Source organism: Gossypium arboreum, chromosome 3 (assembly GCF_025698485.1).
Source record: "Gossypium arboreum isolate Shixiya-1 chromosome 3, ASM2569848v2, whole genome shotgun sequence".
NCBI classification, from domain to species: Eukaryota; Viridiplantae; Streptophyta; class Magnoliopsida; order Malvales; family Malvaceae; genus Gossypium; species Gossypium arboreum.
In genome coordinates, this window is record NC_069072.1 from 54346039 (window position 1) to 54366278 (window position 20240).

At 35.0% G+C, this 20240-nt stretch overlaps 2 non-coding genes across 2 annotated transcripts; both read right to left on the bottom strand.

The window, feature by feature from the left end:
• Positions 1 to 12636: 12636 nt before the first annotated feature.
• LOC128291193 (small nucleolar RNA R71) lies at positions 12637 to 12743 on the bottom strand. The gene has a single exon (XR_008280969.1). It is a non-coding gene; the product is annotated as a small nucleolar RNA R71 (small nucleolar RNA).
• Positions 12744 to 19659: 6916 nt separating this feature from the next.
• On the bottom strand, positions 19660 to 19766 carry LOC128291180 (small nucleolar RNA R71). The gene has a single exon (XR_008280956.1). It is a non-coding gene; the product is annotated as a small nucleolar RNA R71 (small nucleolar RNA).
• Between the last annotated feature and the right edge of the window lie 474 nt (positions 19767 to 20240).

Here is a 20240-nt window from a genome sequence, read left to right on the forward strand (position 1 = left end):
ATGATATGTGTTTATAAGAAAATATAAAGAGAATGATATGTATCATGACATGTATACATATATGACTAGTCTCAATGCTTGTTGGGTATGGAGTTGAATTGAAATGTTTCAGGCAAACATGTTATTTTGCGCATCTGAATCGTGATATTTCATAAAGATATGATCTAGTTTTAAATATGAATGCTTGATGATTAAGCTGAAGATATTTGGTAAGATGATAATCTTGGTATAAATGTATAAGTGGTACTATAATAAACAAGGTAAAATGAGTATGAGAGACACATGTATGATGACATACAAATGCTATGTTTGTGGTTTAATTGAGAATATTTAATCATTAAATGAATACCATGTTATATGCTTTTGATTTTGTATAAGGGTGTAACAGATTAAGGTTGACCAAAGCTTGGAAAATAGCCTAGGTATATTCCACACAGGCAGAGACACGACCATGTGTCTCAGCCGTGTATGGAACACGACTTTGGGACATGGGCGTATGAGCCTTAAAGCATGAAATTTCCAAGATTTTCATAAGTTCTCGATTTAGTCCCAAACCCTTTCTAAAGTATGTTTTGGGCTCCGTAGACTTAAATAAGGGACTATGTGTAAGTGAATGAATGTTTTGAAATATGAATGAAATTTTATGGCCCGTATTTTAGTTTAGTGTTTGTATGTTTGTCCAGTAACGCCTCGTACCTTATCCTGGCCTCGGGTCGGGTAAGGGGTGTTACATTTAGTGGTATCAGAGCAGGTTTAGTTGATTCTCGGACTAACATAGAAAGTGTGAGAGTTTAGTTATACATTCAACAAATATGTGATAGTGTGATGTCTCCCGACACTAATGAGGACCATTTTGTTTAAAATGAAGTATTCTCCAACCGAGATACATCTGAGCATTTAATAGTAATACTGAAGTATTTGAATAAAGTGTAGCTATGATGCGTTAAACTCGGGAAGGTATGAATAAGAATTCGTGATATATGTATATGTGAGATGAAAGTTTATATAGTGATATATTTATTCATATTTGTTTGTCCTACATATGCTGTTTCATGCTTGACTAAATTTATTGGTAAATGTGATGACTAAAGTTATTCAAAATTCATAGAATGTATAAGTGAGTGCACTTGTTTGAAATGAAATAATTGGAAATTTTATGTAAGACAAATATGAATAATAAATTGTTTGAAGTGGATAGTATGATTATAATGACATATGTGGATAATGAAAAAAATGTGTCATATAGATATATGTCAGAATCGAGTATATATAACAGAAATTGATGAGAATCATGTTGACTAAGTTCCTAAGTGTGGAATCAAAGAGTTCAGTGATAAAATAATTATAGATATGACTGGAGACTGAGAATGGTTAACAAGTGAAGGACAGAGTTAGAGAAATATCAGAGTTGACTGAGTTATCTTGGGATTCAAATTGATGACAGAGTGTTTCTGAAAGTATCGTCTTGAAAGCAATTAGTTAGTAATGCAGGAAATTATGAGAAATATACTAAACTTCACTCCGGTAAATTTTCGAGGACGAAAATCTCTAAAGGGGGGAGAGTTGTAATAGCCTAAAATTGGGTCTAGTTGGAACATTGGTTTCGGGACCACAAAATCCGAGATAAAAATAATTATTTTATGATTATTTTTAGGTCTATGATATGATTGCATGATTGTGTGAAAATTTCGTGAAGAAATTTTATGCATAAAGTGCTCAATTTGAAGTTAGGGACTAAATTGAATAAGTTGCAAAACTTGCATTCTAGAAGTTTCTAGTATGAAATTGCTTTGAAATATTAATTAGGAGGTCCTAAATAGAAATTTTACCAATTTCTAAGTGATGGAAAAAAATTGGACATGGATGGAATTTTTGAAAGTTTAGTAAGGAAGGGCATTTTGGTTATTTGGTAATTAAAAGAAATAAAAAGGGAAAATAAAGCCAAAATTGACTCATCTTTCTCAGGGAGGCCGAAATTAGCATGGGGGAAGCCATGGATAGGGTTTTCAAGCTTTCCAAGCTCGATAGTAAGTCCGTTCTAACACCGTTTTTCAAGTTCTTTATGTCCTTGGAATCCCGGTAATTTGATTAAGCTTATTCTAGCAATAGTTTAAGCTAGGGTTCATATTTGGAAAAATACCCTTCGGTGAAATGAGTTTATTTTTCTATTTTATGATAGAATATAAGATTTTAAATTATGTTAGACAACTTGTGCTACTCGGTTTTGACTAAAAACGAGTAAAAGGGCTTAATCGGTAAAAATACCTAATAGTCATAAGTATATGTTAGAGTGAGAATTTGATGTTACCATAGAAGGGAAAAGTGATCAGCATGTCATAAAACATAATAATAAGGGATGAAGTTTAATTCCTGAGCCTAGGGGCAAAAGTGTAAATATGCAAAAGTTTAGGAGCAAAATTGTAAGTTTTCCAAAGTTTGAGTTAAGGACTGTTTTAAATAGTACATTAATTAAATAAGTAAAATATGATGTTTAAGATCCCGGAAAACGAGATTTGAACCTAGAATGAGAGAAAAATTGAAAATTGAGAAAGTTGGTAAAATGGCCGTTTTAGTATCGAGAGGTAAGTTCATATTTATAATAAGCATTAATTTATGCATGTATCAATGTAAAATAGATATATTTATTATGATTTCGAGGTGTTGAAAGTATGTAAGTTGGTATGATAATAATACAACAATAATGTTGTAATTTATATTTGAAAGTTAAATTTAGTGAATTAATTGAATTATGTTAAATTAAATGATTATGGTGCCAAGTTTATGAATTTATTTAAAATATGTCTATGGTACATGAATTGCATTGAATTATCATACATAAATGTGATTTCTATGATTATGGATATTATGGGAAATTGTAAGTTCATATGATTTTTAATAAGGCAATGTGTAATTTAATGTTATTGCCTTGATATTAAATGAGATATAAGTTTATATGTAAGTAATACATCAATATTACTTGTATTATGATATTTTATAATACTATTGGAAATATGTTTGTGGATAATTACTTGATTGGTGAAATTGTTGGAAAAGAGAGGGAAATCCCGATTGAACCTTCAGAAAGATTGGATGATACAGATAGTATGTAGCTAGGTCACATGTATGGTGCTGAGTGCACATCATGTGTACAAGAAAGCTACAAGACATTATGATGTAGGTAGGTCGCATGGGTGATACTATGTGTACACCATGTAGACAAGAGAGCTACGAAATATATGTAGCTAGGTCGAATGCATGGTTCCAAGTGAAGGACACCATGTAGATAGGAGAGCTACGAGATAAATTGGCTAGGTCACATGGGTGGTACTGAGTGTTCACCATGTGTGCAAGAGAGCCGAACTATATGATGGGTGGAGCTATGTGCTGAAACCACCAAGTATCGAGGATTGATCCGAAGTGTTCAACGGGAGACTCTCAATGTATTGCTTTCTGAGTTTTGTGATGAATAAGTGCAGGAACTTGGTTATGTGAATGATGTGTTCATTATGTGACCAGGATGTGGTAAGGTTATAAACATGTAAGTTATACATGAGGATGATTTTATGGTGACCTTGTGATCATGGGCCTATACTTGTGATGTATGAAATGTGGTGAAAATGATTTGTGATATGTATGTTAAAATGAGGTTAATACAAAGAAAGTGTGAAAGAGTGAATTAGCAATAAAACTATTTTGGATAGTAGCAGTCATTTGATTTTGAAAAATCACCAAAAATAGTATAAATTGAATCAGAGATAGAATGAGATATCAAATTAAATCTTAATGAGTCTATCTTCATATAAAAGAAACAGAGCAAGAAAAGAAGTTCTATATTTTGAGATATTTATGTTTTTGTGAGACTAGTTCAGAATGATTACGTGATACCCTATTTTGACTTTGGAAAATCACAAAAATTTGGATAAAAAGAATTAGAGGCTTAAAATTATATTTTTAAAATACTTAATGAGTCTATTTTCAAGATAAATCAACAAGAACATTATCTGAGTTCTTTACTGTGAGATAATTAATTTTTAGTGAAGAGAGTTCAGAACTATCAGAAAGTGAAATAGGGGAAATTTTAATGAATAAACTGTGGTAATTGGCTAAACCAAAAATTATAAAAATTTTATGGTGGAAAGATATTTGAGTCTAGTTTTAGGGGAGATTTACGGATCTTAATTTGGAGCTCTGTAGCTCGAATTATAAATAAGTAAGTGACTATGACTCGTGTGGACAGTTTGATGTGAGCATTTATTAGTAAATTGTGAAATCGTACTTACAAGAATACTATATACATTAAGGATGTGGAATGGAGAGGAGGAGGAGGAAAATAAATATATTTGGAATACATGGAAACTATGGTATATGAAATATTGATATAATGAAATAAATGATATGTGTTTATAAGAAAATAGAAAGAGAATGATATGTATCATGACATGTATATATATATGACTAGTCCCAATGTAATGCTTGTTGGGTATGGAGTTGAATTGAAATGTTTCAGGAAAACATGTTATTTTGTGCATCTAAATTGTGATATTTTATAAAGATATGATCTAGTTTTAAATATGAATGCTTGATGATTAAGCTGAAGATATTTGGTAAGATGATAATCTTGGTATAAATGTATAAGTGGTACTATAATAAACAAGGTAAAATGAGTATGAGAGACACATGTATGATGACATACAAATGCTATGTTTATGGTTTAATTGAGAATATTTAATCATTAAATGAATACCATGTTATATGCTTTTGATTTTGTATAAGTGTGTAACAGATTAAGGTTGACCAAAGCTTGGAAAATAGCCTAGGTATATTCCACATTAGCAGAGACACGACCATGTGTCTCACCATGTACTGAACACGACTTTGGGACACCAAGCAGTGTGGAGCCTTAAAGCATGAAATTTCCAAGATTTTTGTAAGTTCTCGGTTTAGTCCCGAACCCTTTCTAAAGTATGTTTTGGGCTTCGTAGACTCAAATAAGGGACTATGTGTAAGTGAATGAACGTTTTGAAATATGAATGAAATTTTATGGCCCGTATTTTAGTTTTGTAACATCTCGAAATAGGGCTAAACGGAACAGTGGTTGCGAAACCAAAAATCTGAGGTAGAAAAATTTATTTTATTAATATTTTGAGGTTCATGATATGATTGCATGATTGTGTGAAAATTTCGTGATGAAATTCTATGCATAAAGTGCTTAAGTTGAGATTAAGGACTAAATCGAATAATTTGCAAAACTTGCATTCTAGAAGTTTTTAGTATGAAATTGAATTGGAATATTAATTAGGAGGGTTTAAATAAAAATTTGACCAAATTCTAAGTTCATGGACAAAATAGGACATGGATGGAATTTTTGAAAGTTTAATAAGGAAGGGCATTTTGGTCATTTGGATATTAAATGAAATAAAAAGGGAAAAATAACACAAAATTCATCATCTTCTTCATTAGCACGAAATTTCAAGGGTTCTCCATAGCTAGGGTTTGTTTCAAGCTTTCAAGCTCCATATTAAGTGATTCCAAGCCCCGTTTTTAATGTTCTTTACGTTTTGAGTCCCTAGAGCTCGATAAAGCTTATGCTAGCAATAATTTAAGTTAGGGTTCATATTTGGAAAAATACCCATAGGTTAAAAGTTTTTATTTTGATGTTTTATGATAGAATATGACGTTTTAAATTATGTTAGACAACTTGTGCTACTCGGTTTTAAGTGAAAACGAGTAAAAGGGCTTAATCCAAAAAACCTAATAGTCATAAGTACATGTTAGAGTGTGAATTTGATGTTGTCATAGAAGGAAAAATGATCAGCATGTCATAAAACATAAGAAAATAGGATGAAGTTTAAATTACGAGCCTTGGGGCAAAAGTGCAAATATGTGAAAGTTTAGGGCAAAATGTAATTTTTCCAAAGTTTGGGTCAAGGACTGTTTTGATAAATGTGAATATTAAATAAGTTAAATTTTCTATTATAGATCAAGAAGAGTGAAATTGGGAGTAGATTGGGGAAAAGAAAAAGTAAAGGACTAAATTGTAAAGTTTAGTCACATTTTGTATCAAGGTAAGTTTACAGTAAATAAATGCAATATTCTTTTATTTTACATTATTATTGTCAATTTCCAGCATTTATATACTTATTTTCTTTGAATATTTAAAGTCGAATTAAAGGCAAAGTGACAGAGAAAAAGCATTAGGAAGCCCCGTTTGAACCTTAGGAATGTTAGGATATTGGCGTTGACAGGACAGGACAAGATAGAAATGAGCCATGTAAGTCCATATTAGTTATATGGATTTGGAGACAGGAATGAGCCATGTAAGCCGATATTATATATATATATATATATATATATATATATGGCATTGGAGACAGGAATAATTCATGTAAGTCCATGTCGAAGACATGGCATTGGCAGGATATTGATAGACAGGAACAACCCTAGTATCCTTAGTATTCTGAGTGGTTCAACGGGTCATTGTACACGCTAAATTACAGTGAATTATTAGCAAAAGGGAAGGTAGATTATATTTATGAATAGTGAAAGGTTAGGTAAGAAAGAAGGTAAGTGAGTAAAGAAGAAGGTAGAAAATGAGAAGTAAAGAAAGTTTATGAGGCTAGGTGACATTATGTATAATTATTCATTATGTTGAATGTTGTAATTTATTTTCTTGTAAGCTTACTAAGCCTAGTGCTTACTCTCTTTATTTTCTTTTTCTTTTAGTTTTTACCAAGCCACTCGGGGATCAAAGGAAACGTCGGAGACCCGATCACACTATCGAAGAAATCACATTGGTATAGTTATACGTTTCGTTTTGTGTATGGCATGTATAGGAACTTGGTTTCTTTTGATATGATATGATCAATGAATGATGTGTAAATACTTGCTAGTGATTAGCTAATAGAGTGGCTGATGATATACATGTTAAATAGTATGTATGATTAAGTAGTAACTATCACATGAAAACTAAGAAAAATGTGAAAGTAACTTAAAAACAGATTCAAGTATCAAAAATAACGGGATTTTGAAAAATCACAAGAAATTTTAGAGACATGGCTTGATGATGAATAATATATGAAATTAAAGCTCATTGTGTCTATTTTCATATGGAATAAGCAAAACAGGTAAAGGTTTTGTATTTTATAGGGTATCTGAGTTTTGGTGAAATAGGGCCAGAGCGATTTCTGGATCCCCTGTTCCAACTTTAGAAATTCACCATAAATTTTAAAAAAATAATTAGGTGGTTCACTTTATATGGTTAGAATCATTATTGAATCTAGTTTTAATAGAAACAAATGGTATAGGCATATGATTTTTGTACAGAGAGAAAAGTGGTTCGTAGTAAGTAGAGGCCAGTGCAGTCGAATTCTAAAACAGGGGTAACTTTAACTAATAAACTGTACTAATTGGCTAGGTAAAAAATTCTAGAAAAAAATAAGTAGATAGTTATATGAGTCTAGTTTCAGGAAACATTTACAGATCTTAATTTTGAGTTTTGAAACTCAAGAAATGAAATTTTAACCAACCATGACGCATAAAAATAGTTTATTCCGAAAATTAAAATAAGTGGTTTAGAGTTGTTTAAAAGGTAAGATAAGTTTAGTAACACCTCAAGCTTGACTCCAGTGACGGTTTCGGGCTGGGGGTGTTACAAGTTTAGTGTTTGTATGTTTTTTCGGTAACGCCTCGTACCTTATCCCGGCCTTGGGTACAAGTAAGGGGTGTTAGACTCAACATCTGTCGGCACAATCACATGCGAAGGGTCTGATCTATATCAACGTAGCATGGATATATGAAACAAGTCGTGAATCTTTTCCAACTCTGGTGGCAAAGCCAATCGATAGGTGATAAATCGTAATTTATACATATTTTTACCTCATGCTTAGCATATTGTTGGAAGAATTATCCTTAGATTTAGCATATTTTTGGAAGAATTATCCTTAGATTTGTGAATTCGATGCTCTTAATCCTTTAATTTCATGTTTTATACTTAGGTGAGCATAGGAAAGTGAAAAGAGCGAGAAACAGGCTGAAAACAGAGAAAATGGACCAACATGGGAAATCAACATGGCCTGGACTTCCTCACAGGGGTAAGCCACTCGGTCGTGTCCATTTGGCAGAATCGAAGCACGACTTACACGGGTAGTGTAACATCCTGATTTTGGGCTTAGTCAGAACAGTGGTTTCGGGACCACAAATCTGATGAGGAAAATTTCATTTTTATTATATTTTTATGGTCTACAATTTCACGAAATGAATTTTTGAAAATTTCGTTCGAAAATTTCGACGTTTGGGCACTCAATTTAGTAAAAAATGACTTAATTGTAAAAAGTGCAAAAGTTGACTTCTACATGTTAGAGGTATCAAATTGTTATAAAATTTTAAATGGGAGGTCCTTGAATGATAATTAAACCATTGTATAACTTGTTGGACAAAAATGGCCTTGATTGGGTAAATTTTGAAAGAATAGTAAAAAGGGCATTTTGGTCATTTAGGGGTAAAATAAATTAAAAGACAAATTTTAAATTCCAAAATGTGTCCCTTTCTTCTTGCTACAGCAGAATGTACCAAGAGCAGCCATGGTTAGGGTTTGGCCAAGCTTCCAAGCTTAATAGTAAGTGATTCTGAGCTCTGCTTTTAATATTCTATGTATTTTGAAATCCGGTAACATGATCTACTCATTTCTACCATTATTTTGAGCTAGGATTTATGTTTAAAAATTTACCCATGAATGATATGCATGTATTTTGATGTTTAATGGTAGAATATGAAGCTTGAAATTGTGTTAAACAACTTTTGCTAAGCGATTTTACGTGAAAACGAGTAAAATGGTATAATCGGTAAAAATACCTAATGTTCATAAGCACATGTTAGAGTAAGAATTTGATGTTGCCATAGAAGGGAAAAAAAGATCAGCATGTCATGAAACATAAGAAAATAGGGAGAAGTTTAATTTTCGAACCTTGGGGCAAAAGTGAAAATATGCAACAGTTTAGGGGTCAAAATGCAAATTTGTAAAAATATGATTTTTAGACCCATATGAATAGTGTGACTAATTAGTAGGCTAAATGTGATATTATAGATCAAGGAAATCGAGATTTGGACTTAAATCGGGAAAATACAAGGTTATGGACTAGAAATGTAAATTGTCATTTCTGGATCCGAGGTAAGTTTGTACGTAAATAATTTATCGATTCTTTTTATTTTTTTATATTTTGTTATCATATGAAATGTGGATGTCTATAGAATGATTATTTGTTGTAAATTGAAAATTGAAAAAGGACTATGAATAAATTGTAACATGTTGGAAAGTGAGGAATTTCCTAGTTGAGCCTTCGAAATAGAAACGATATGAATGATCTATTGTAAGGTCGCATGTGTAGTACTAAGTGCAGGCTACTATGCGTACCCGATAACTTCGATCACGTGTGTAGTACTAAGTGTAGGCTACTACGTGTATCAGATGGTTAGGTCACGTGTGTAGTACTAAGTGCAGGCTACTACGTGTACCAGATAATTGGTTGCATGTGTAGTACTAAGTGCAGGCTACTATGTGTACCAGATAGCTTTGGCTACAAGTGTGAAAATATGTGCAGGCAACTGAGTATCAGTTATTATTCCGAAGAGATCAACGGGAAAATCGATTAAGTGAAAATACATGTGAACATGATTATATGATGAATAAGTACAGGTATATGTTTAAGAAAATTTTGAGGAACATGTTCGATATTTGAGTGAACTTCGATAAGACAAAATGGATTAAGTGAAATAATGTAAGAGTGAATTTTAGTAGTAAAACAGTGTTGGACAACAGAAGTTGTGTAGCTTTGAAAATTCACCAAAAATTGTGTAAGTTGAATTAAATTTCAAATAAATTATGGATTTAAATATTAATGAGTCTATTTTCATATAAAAGAAACAAGGGGAGAAAAAGAGTTCTATATTATGTGATATTCTAATTTTTGTGAGACAGTGTCAGAATGAATTCGAGATTCCCTGTTCTGAATTGGAAAAGTTTTTAAAAATTTTAGAAAAATGATTATGGGTTATAATTTAAATGCTTAGAATCTTTGATGAGTCTACTTTAATAGAAAGAAACAGAAATGTTATCCGAGTCTCGTACTATGAGATAAATAAATTTTAATGAAGAAAGGTCGAAGCTGTCAAACAGAAAAACAGGGGAGATTTTGAGTAATAAACTGTACTCATTGGCTGTACCAAAACTTCTGAAAATTTTATGGTGGAAATATATATGAGTCTACTTTCTGGGAAAATTTATGGATCTTAATTTGGAGTTCTGTAACTCCAGATATGAATGATTTAGTGACTGTGACGCAAGAAAACAACTTAACCAGAACATTTGTAAATGTACAATTGGGTTAGTTTTACCATGGAAAGCATGTTAGTAAATTGCTTATTATTATTTCATGCGAGCTTACTAAGCGTAAAGCTAACCCCCTCCTTTCCATTTCTTGTAGTGTTGTCAGGTTAGCTCAGGGTTGGAGATCGTCGGAGGCAGCATCACATTATCAAGCCAACACCTTGACAATATAAACACATATGCTAGAATTATCAAGTGAGTGGCATGAATATGGACCTAGTTTTATAACATGTGTTATTATAATTTGGCCAAATATATTGGTCTTTAGTGAGCTAATGATTCTGATTTATAAATCTAGCTATTTATGTTATGTTTGATATTGGTGATGTGCATATGCTTGTTTGTCATGCATGGTTGGTAATATGTTATGTGTTGTTATGAATGTTTAAGTCTGTTAACGCCTCGAACCCTGTCCCAAAGTTGGATACGGGTGAGGGGTGTTACAGGGAGGCCACACACCCGTGCCTATGTAACAGCCTTGAACACAGATTGAAGAAATCGCACAGGGCGTGTCACATGGGCGTGTCCCTGTTGGCCCAAGTTTAGTTCCATTCGGAAAAGGCCACTCTTGAGGGCTTTTAGGCATTATAAAGCCTATTTCAACACTTGAGGAGGCACTTAGAAGAGACACATGGAGTAGGAGGCAAGGAATTACTCAAGGGAAGCCGATTAATCCATCTCAGAAGCTGGATTCATCGTCAAGACTGAAGATCTCCCTTTAATTTCCTTCAAGAGTTTTGGGTTTTCTTTAAGTTTTGTTATTATTATTCTTTTGAGATGTTTTCTTTTGTAAATATGAACTAAACCCCCTAAATACCTAAGGGGAATGAAACCTTATTATCTGAATTGTATGATAAATATTTGACTTGTTCTTAATTATGAATTATTCTTGTTTTAATATTCCAAGATATTGATTCAAATACTAATGTGCTTATTCAGAGGAGCAAAAGTCCCTATCTAAGAGTAGATCTAACATAATTAAGCGGAGTTGATTGCATGCCTAGAGATAGGGTGACAAGATATTGTCGGATTAAGGTGAAACCTAATAAGGGAATCCACAGATCAAATTAATGCAACACTAGGGAGTTAATTAGAAAGAGATTTCAATTAATCAACCTAGGGTTAGACGTTCTTAGTCTTGAGAGAGATAATAACATAAATTAGGGATTTCTACGGATCAAGTCAAATGAATAAATCGTCTGATTCAGAGTCAAATAAAAAGTGAAGTCAAGGTGAATTTTTCCTTGGGTATTGTCTTAATCAATCAGTTTCCTCAAAAGTTTTTTCCCAATTTTCTTTCGTGCATCCTTAGTTTAGTAATTAGTTTAGATAAACAAAATCCTTAATTGTTTAGGCTAGATAATAAAAAGAAAGTTAATATTAGTACTCTTAGTTCCTTTGGGATTCGACAATCCGGTCTTGCTAAAACTACTACTGTTCGACAGGTGCGCTTGCCTTTGTCATGGTATTAGTTAGTTTCAAGAACGGTCAATTATAAATTTTTAAAACTTATCGCGATGAGCATATCAAGTTTTTGGAACCGTTGCCGGGGAACTAAGATATTAGGAACACTTGATTTTTATTACTTTAGCCATTTTATTTTTATTGTATTTTAAATTTTTATTTTATTTTCTAATTTTCCTTTTATTCGCTTCTGGCAGGTTTTCATAGTTTATGGCTAGAAGAAACCCGTCGAGACCATTACTGTTTGATAGTGAGATCGATCGCACAGCTCGCAGAAACAAAGAGAAATAAGGTGAAGCCTAAGATACACAGAGGAAGAGCAAGAGGACGATACTTCAACCACAACCGAGGAGATGGCTGAAAATCAGAAAAATTCGCTACCTCCTACGATTGATGCTGACCTAGTAAATTAGAATCCTGGACAACGCACTATGTATGATTATGCTAAACCTAATTTAACAGGAACTGAGTCGAGTATAGTTAGGCCTGCTATTGCTGCAAATAATTTTTAACTGGAACCTAACACAATTTAAATGATCCAACAGTTTGTTCAGTTTGATGGTTTGCAAGACGAAGACCCAAACTCTCATTTGGCGAATTTCCTAGAGTTTTGTGACACTTTTAAAATCAGTGGCATTTCTGATGATGCCATTCACCTTTGGTTGTTTCCCTTTTCATTGAGGAACAAAGCAAAATAGTGGTTGAACTCGTTACCACGAGGGTCAATCACTACTTGGGAACAAATGACAGAAAAATTTTTACTTAAATATTTTTTGCCACCTAAAACGGCTGAATTGAGGAATGATATCTCTTCTTTTGTGCAAATGGATCTAGACACACTCTATGATGCATGAGAGAGATACAAGGACCTTTTGAGAAGATGCCCTCACCATGGGCTGCCTTTATGGTTGCAGGTTCAAACATTTCAGAATGGCCTGAATCCTTCGACTAGATAGAGGATTGGCACAGCTACTGGTGGGACTATCAATAATAAAACACCTGAAGCAGCTTACAAATTTATTGAAGAAATGTCACTGAATAACTATCAGTGGCAAGTTATGATGACAAAGCCGACGAAAGCAGCCAGTGTTTTCAACCTCGATGCGGTTACTATGCTATCCAACCAGATAGAACTTTTAAAAAAAAAGATTGACGGTTTATGTGGTTCTACTCAGGTACATCTAGTGATGAGGTGCGATTCAAATGGAGGAGGAGAACACACAGAATATCAATCCTTCAACCCTAGCATCGAGGAGGAACAAGTCCAATATATGGGTAACAATAATTCTAGATATCAAAATAACCCATACAGTAATACCTATAATGTAGGTTGGAGGAGCCATCCTAATTTCTCGTGGGGTGGTCAAGGGAGTCAAAGGCCACAACATCCTCCGGGTTTTCAGCAACCACCTTACCAACAGGAAAAGAAGCCGAACCTTGAGGAGATGCTAACGAAGTTCATCTCAGTGTCAGAAACTCGCTTTTAGAATACTGGAACAACATTTAAGAATCAACAACCATCGATCCAAGGGCTCGAAACTCAGATAGGATAGCTCACCAAATTGATTTCTGAATGACCATAACATATCTTGCTGAGTAACACTGAATCTAACCCAAGGGAACAGATCAATGCAATCACCATTCAAGATGAGGAAGGGTTAGTCGAACCTGAACCAAAACTGAGGCAAGGAATTGTGGGAAGTAAAAATAAAGGTGAGGTGGACCACAGTGAACAAAAATCGATAAGTAAAGAGTACAAACCTCATCTTCCATACCCTAATGCGACAAAGAAAGACCGCACGGATGAACAATTTGGTAAATTCCTTAAACTTATAAAGAAATTACATATTAACTTACCGTTTATTGAAGCTCTTTCGCAGATGCCAAACACAGTCAAATTCTTAAAGGAGCTTTTAACAAATAAATGGAAGTTGGATGAGGCGTTGCATGTGGAGTTAAATGTAGTTTGCTCGGCCACGATTCCTTGTTTAATTGGTAGCTTAGATGTTAATAATGCTTTGGCTAATTTGGGCACTAGTATCAATGTCATGCCTTATAAAATGTTTAAACAACTAGGTCTTGGGAAACCCAAACAAACTAGGATGAACATTCAGTTAGCCGATAAAACTATCAGATTTCCTAGGGGTTTTATTAAAGATGTACTCGTTAAAATTGACAAATTCATATTCCTAGTTGATTTCGTTGTTCTAGACATAGAAGAGGATAGGGACGTGCCTTTAATTTTAGGAAGGCCTTTTTTAGCAACTGCTAGAACTATAATTGATGTTTGTATAGGTGAACTTACACTTCGTGTGGGTCAGGAAACAATCACCCTTCAAGCTCGTAATTCAAGTAACACATCAAATATCGAGGGTGATTGTATAAATCGTACTACTAATACTGACCATGTCGTGCAACCTTCTTTATAGGAAACACATTCGAAAAGCACACATGAGCCTTGTTCAAGTAACAATAACGAACCCATCTATGAAGAATGAAGGCTACAAATCGAAGAACTAGATGAATGGAAAACACATAAACCAAGGACACACGATAAACCAAAACCATGCCATGACGAGCTCAGTATTTCACCAAATCAACTTAAGGTTGGAGACAAAGTACCAGTAGATGCAGTAGACCCTTGTATTGCCACTTCTGAACCTAACGGAGCAATCCCTTTTACGGTACTCAGCATTTTTCTGTATGGTACAGTCAAGGTAATTCATCCTAAATTCAACACTTTTAAGGTAAATAGTACTCGTTTAAAACCTTATTTTGATGAAATTGATAGCAAGGATGAGGAGTGTAAACTCCCCGCACCACCATGATCACGCAAAAGAGAGGTAAGTCGAGCTTAGACCCTAAATAAGCACTTCTCGGGATGTAACCCGAGCACTAACAGTACAGATTTCTTTAAAATTTTTGTTTTTAACATCTAACCACTAACTGAGTCCTTGAAACACAGGTTTTCTAATCCACAAGGCCAGGAACTCGGGCGTGCCTTAGGACGTGCTCACACCACGGGCGGAGACACGACCGTGCAATACAGCTGTGTGAAAACAGGGTAAAATTTTTCCCCAACACAGGTTGCGATAAGCTACCATGGCCGTGCGACTTGGTCGTGGTGAATCTATCAAAATAACATGGGCATATGACACGCCCATGTTTAGAGGCCATGGTTGAAACTAAGAAAGCAACACAGGCATGTGACATGCCCATGCCCACCATCCGTGCTCAAGACTGATAAAACAACACGGGCGTGCCCCACGACCATGTGCCCCAAAACCTATATAAACCCCTCACTATTCATCACCCCCTTCCCTAAAATCCCTAACCCTCACCGTCGCAACTCTTGCCCATGCCCTACTTACCACGCCCATGTGCCGACCACAGCATAACCATCACGACCCAAGCCCCTCCCTCTACCAAGCTATTGTGTTTGCTCATTCTTTCCTCTTCATTTTGTTTACTAATTTGATTTTTCTTGTTTAATTTTGACTCTTAATCTTCATAGTTATAATAATAGCCATGCTTATGCTTTTTGTTTCTTGCTATTCTAGTTGATGGATTATGGTACATTCATTCTTATGTTGCCATGGACTTCAATCTATTTCCCATATTATCATTCCCATATGCATTCATTCAGTAGGCATTATTCACGTATTCCTATTTGTTGTAACGACTTAAAATATCTGATCAAGTTATCTTTCAGCATAATTGTTTTTAGTACATGACTCCTATGAAGTATCTCTATTTAGTTCTAACATGCATTGCATATTTTTCCATGCTATTGTTGGGGAGTAATTTTATTTTTTATTATCATTTGCCATTGCAGATATCATGTCAAATCATGGTAAGAAAACCGCTGTCCTCGCTTCAAAAAAGAAGAAAGGAGCAGCGTCATCCTCGGGTCCTACTGTGGAGATCAGGCACCCCTTTAATTAGTTTCCCTTAGGACCCCAGGAAGAACTCTTTTAGATACTTTGGGGCTGACGGGTTGCTACATTGACTGGGTCGCACTTGAACAAATCCAACTGGCTGACGCAATCCGAGCCCTCTTGACGACTGACCCATGGGGGCCCTTTTTCGAGATCATCGAGTCGATGTACCTTGAGCTCATATTCGAACTCTACTCGACATCCCATCTTCAAGTAGTTATGACGGAGTTCGATGATCCTGAAACGATCCTGTTTCGTCTCGGCTGTTTAGTCCGCCAGCTGAGCGTACTTGAGTTCGGCGTCGCTTTGGGGCTCTATACATAGGAGTTCATGGAAAATGATGATTTTGACACACTCCATCGCCACATCCACTTGTCTCCCTCCAACTGCTGGAGGGCCCTCGTTCCTGCTTCGGCCACCTACGACCCTAGTCGCTCCAAGGCATCGGCCCTCGCCCCATCCTTGAGGTACTTACATGCCATCTTGGCCCATACTCTGACAAGGCGACAAGAGAGCACCGGCGTTGTCAACACTCACGACGCCTACTTTTATGGAGTATGGCGAACGGGCACATTTTCTACCTTTCCTATTTCATTGTCCTCGACATTCGCCATCAGACAGAGTGGTATAGGAAGGGAGTCATATCCATCGGCCCTTATGTAACTCGCCTGGCATGGTATTTCGGCCTCCTCAGCACGGTGGGGCAAGCATCTTCCCTCACCCTCATTGGTCAGATGTCCCCACAGGGAATCTCGAGTATGCTACATATGAGGATGATCAAGAGTTGACGTGGAGTTGACCTACCCTAGTACCGCCTGGTCCAGTCCGCCGAGGAGGAGGACCTAAAGGACATTACTGATGATGTCCCTCCACGTCATGAGGACCCACCATGTCAGCCACCACCCATCCATCGTCCAGTTCATGCGGCAGCTTCATACTCTGATATCTCTGAGTGCCTTACTCGATTTGAGTAGCAGCTTTTTCAGTGCTTTGATCACACTGATGCTACTCCACATCAGATTTGTCAGCACCTCCACATCTCATCGCCACCACCACCTCGCGAACCATCCAGTGATGACGATGTTTAAAGACTTTTTATTTTTATTTTCCCTTTTATATTTATTTATCTTCTTTAAGTACTTTTTATTTTATCTTCATTTAATACTATTTCATTTTTAGGTTTTATAATTTTTATTGAACAATTTATAGTTTCGGCTAGTTCATTACGAGTAATTATGCTTCTCTATATTTCCTAAAGAGTTCTTGATTTTATCACGCTTATAAAGAGCTCCAAAGCTCATCATCGCTAGGAACTCGAAACTCCATTGAAAAGGTTCTCCACGATCGCCATGTCCCGCCCGACCACCACGATAACCTCTTCGCTGGACACTGTGGTTGTGGAACCCAACCTCTACCACCACCGGAGTATCCTCCTCCAATCTTATCATTGCCTTGGCCGATTATTCTCCATACCTCCAATTTAAGGATTCCATTTAACATTCAGAAAGTTTCACTTCTCTCCCTCTCTCTTCTGATATTATCTTTATATCACTATTATATATCTTTGTACATTGAGAACAATGTATATCTTAAGTGTGGGGGAGGGATGTTTATATCATTATCAGAAAAATCCTTGAATTTTGTCTCGCTCTCAAATAATCTTCTCATATCATTATGAGAATGAATTTTGATTAATTTATGAGTTTTATTGATATGTCTTGAATTAAAACATAGGCCTTCATGCATTGATGGCTTAAACTTTAAGGAATTAGAGAATCAAGCATGATAAGTTGATTTTTTTTTTAGTTTCAAAATTTTTAGGTTGTTTCCCCAAGTATAGGTATTATCTTAAGTTGAAAGCCACAGGTTTAACATAAAAAAGACATAAATTTTTTGTGAGATCTTGAGCCTTTAGAGCATATTTTATTTCTTTCATGCTCACTTTTATTATGAGTGCGTTAGTATTAATTTGTTATTCTAGAACTTGCTTGACTATGCATGTCAAGACCACACCATTTATTTGATATGTTGAGATGATAAAGGCACTTAGGTCTAACCTACTCACTCCACAAAAGCCTACCTTCATAATTAACCCTTAGTGAACCCCTTTGAGCCTAACAAACCATCCATTGATTTACCCTCAATATTAACCTATAATCCATTATTGTTGAAATCCCCTTAATTAAGTTGATTCCTATTTTTATCAAGATTTGATTTGAATAAATTACTTAGCTATGTTTTATTTTTTATGGTTAACCTATGTTTTTGACTTGTTCTTAAAAAATAATAAAACAAAATTTTAGTATTACAATACATACATATATTAGTAGTAATTCGTTGTTTTTGAGCTTAAGTGTTCAATTCCATATTTTGAGAAGAAGCTCACATGTTTTTGAGATGTTTTCTTTCATAAATATGAACTAAACCCCCTGAATACCTAAGAGGAATGAAACCTTATTATTTGAATTGTAGGATAAATATTTGACTTGTTCTTAATTATGAATTATTCTTGTTTTAATATTCCAGGATATTGATTCAAGTACTGATGTGCTTATTCAGAGGAGCAAAAGTCCCTGTCTAAAAGTAGATCTCATATAATTAAGTGGAGTTGATTGCACGCCTAGAGATAGGGTGACAAGATTTTACCGAATTAGGGTCAAACCTAATAAGGGAATCCACAGATCGAGTTAATGCAACATTAGAGAGTTAATTAGAAAGAGCTTTTAATTAATCAACCTAGGGTTAGACGTTGTTAGTCTCGAGAGAGATAATAATATAAATTAGGTATTTCCACGGATCAAGTCAAATGAAAAAATCCTCTGATTCAAAGTCAAATAACAAGTGAAGTCTAGGTGAATTTTTCCTTGGGTATTGTCTTAATCAATCAGTTTTCTCAAAAGTTTTTTCCCAATTTTCTTTCTCTGCATCTTTAGTTTAATAATTAGTTTAGATAAACAAAATCCTTAATCGTTTAGGCTAGATAATAAAAAGAAAGTTAATACTAGTACTTTTAGTTCCTTTGGGATTCGACAATCCGATCTTGCTAAAACTATACTACTGTTCGACAGGTGTGCTTGCCTTTGTCGTGGTATTAGTTAGTTTCGAGAACGGTCAATTATAAATTTTTAAAACTTATCGCGACGAGTATATCAAGTTTTTGGTGTTGTTTCTGGGGAACTAAGATATTAGGAGCACTCAATATTATTACTTTAGCCATTTTATTTTCATTGCATTTTAAAATTTTCTTTTCTTTTCTAATTTTCCTTTTATTCGCTTCTTGTAGGTTTTTATAGTTTATGACTAGAAGAAACTCGCTGGGACCATTACTATTTGATTGTGAGATCGATCGCACAGCTCGCAGAAACCAAGAGAAATAAGGCAAAGCCTAAGATATAAAGAGGAAGAGCAAGAGGACGATACTTCAACCACAACCGAGGAGATGGCTGAAAATCAGGAAAATCTGCTACCTCCTGCGATTGCTGCTGACCCAGTAAATCAGAATCCTACTCCACATACTATGTATGATTATGCTAAACCTAATTTAACAGGAACCGAGTCTAGTATAGTTAGGTTTGCTATTGCTGCAAATAATTTTGAACTGAAACCTAACACAATTCAAATGATCCAACAGTTTGTTCAGTTTGATGGTTTGCAGGACGAAGACCCAAACGCTCATTTGGAGAATTTCCTGGAGTTTTACGACACTTTTAAAATCAATGGTGTTTCTGATGATGCCATTTTCCTTCGGTTGTTTCCCTTTTCGTTGAAGAACAAAGAAAAACAATGGTTGAACTCGTTACCACGAGGGTCAATCACTACTTGGGAACAAATGATCGAAAAATTTTACTTCAATATTTTCCACCAGCTAAAATGGCTAAATTGAGGAATGATATCTCTTCTTTTATGCAGATGGATCTAGAGACACTGTATGATGCATAGGAGAGATACAAGGACCTCTAGAGAAGATGCCCTCACCATGGGCTACCCTTATGGTTGCAGGTTCAAACATTTCTCAATGGCCTGAATCCTTCGACTAGATAGATGATTGACACAGCTTCTGGTGGGAATATCAATAACAAATCACCTGAAGTAGCTTACGAATTTATTGAATAAATGTCACTGAATAAATATCAGTGGAAAGTTATAAGGACAAAGCCGACGAAAGCAACCGGTGTTTTCAACCTCGATGCGGTTACTATGCTATCCAACCAGGTAGAACTTTTAAATAAAAAGATTGGCTGTTTATGTGGTTCTACTCAGGTACATCTAATGATGAGGTGCGATTCAAATGGAAGAGGAGTACACAGAGAATATCAATCCTTCAACCCTAGCATCGAGGAGAACAAGTCCAATATATGGGTAATAATAATTCCAGATCTCAAAATAACCCATACAGTTATATCTATAATGCTTGTTGGAGGAGCCATCCCAATTTCTCGTAGGCTGGTCAAGGGAAT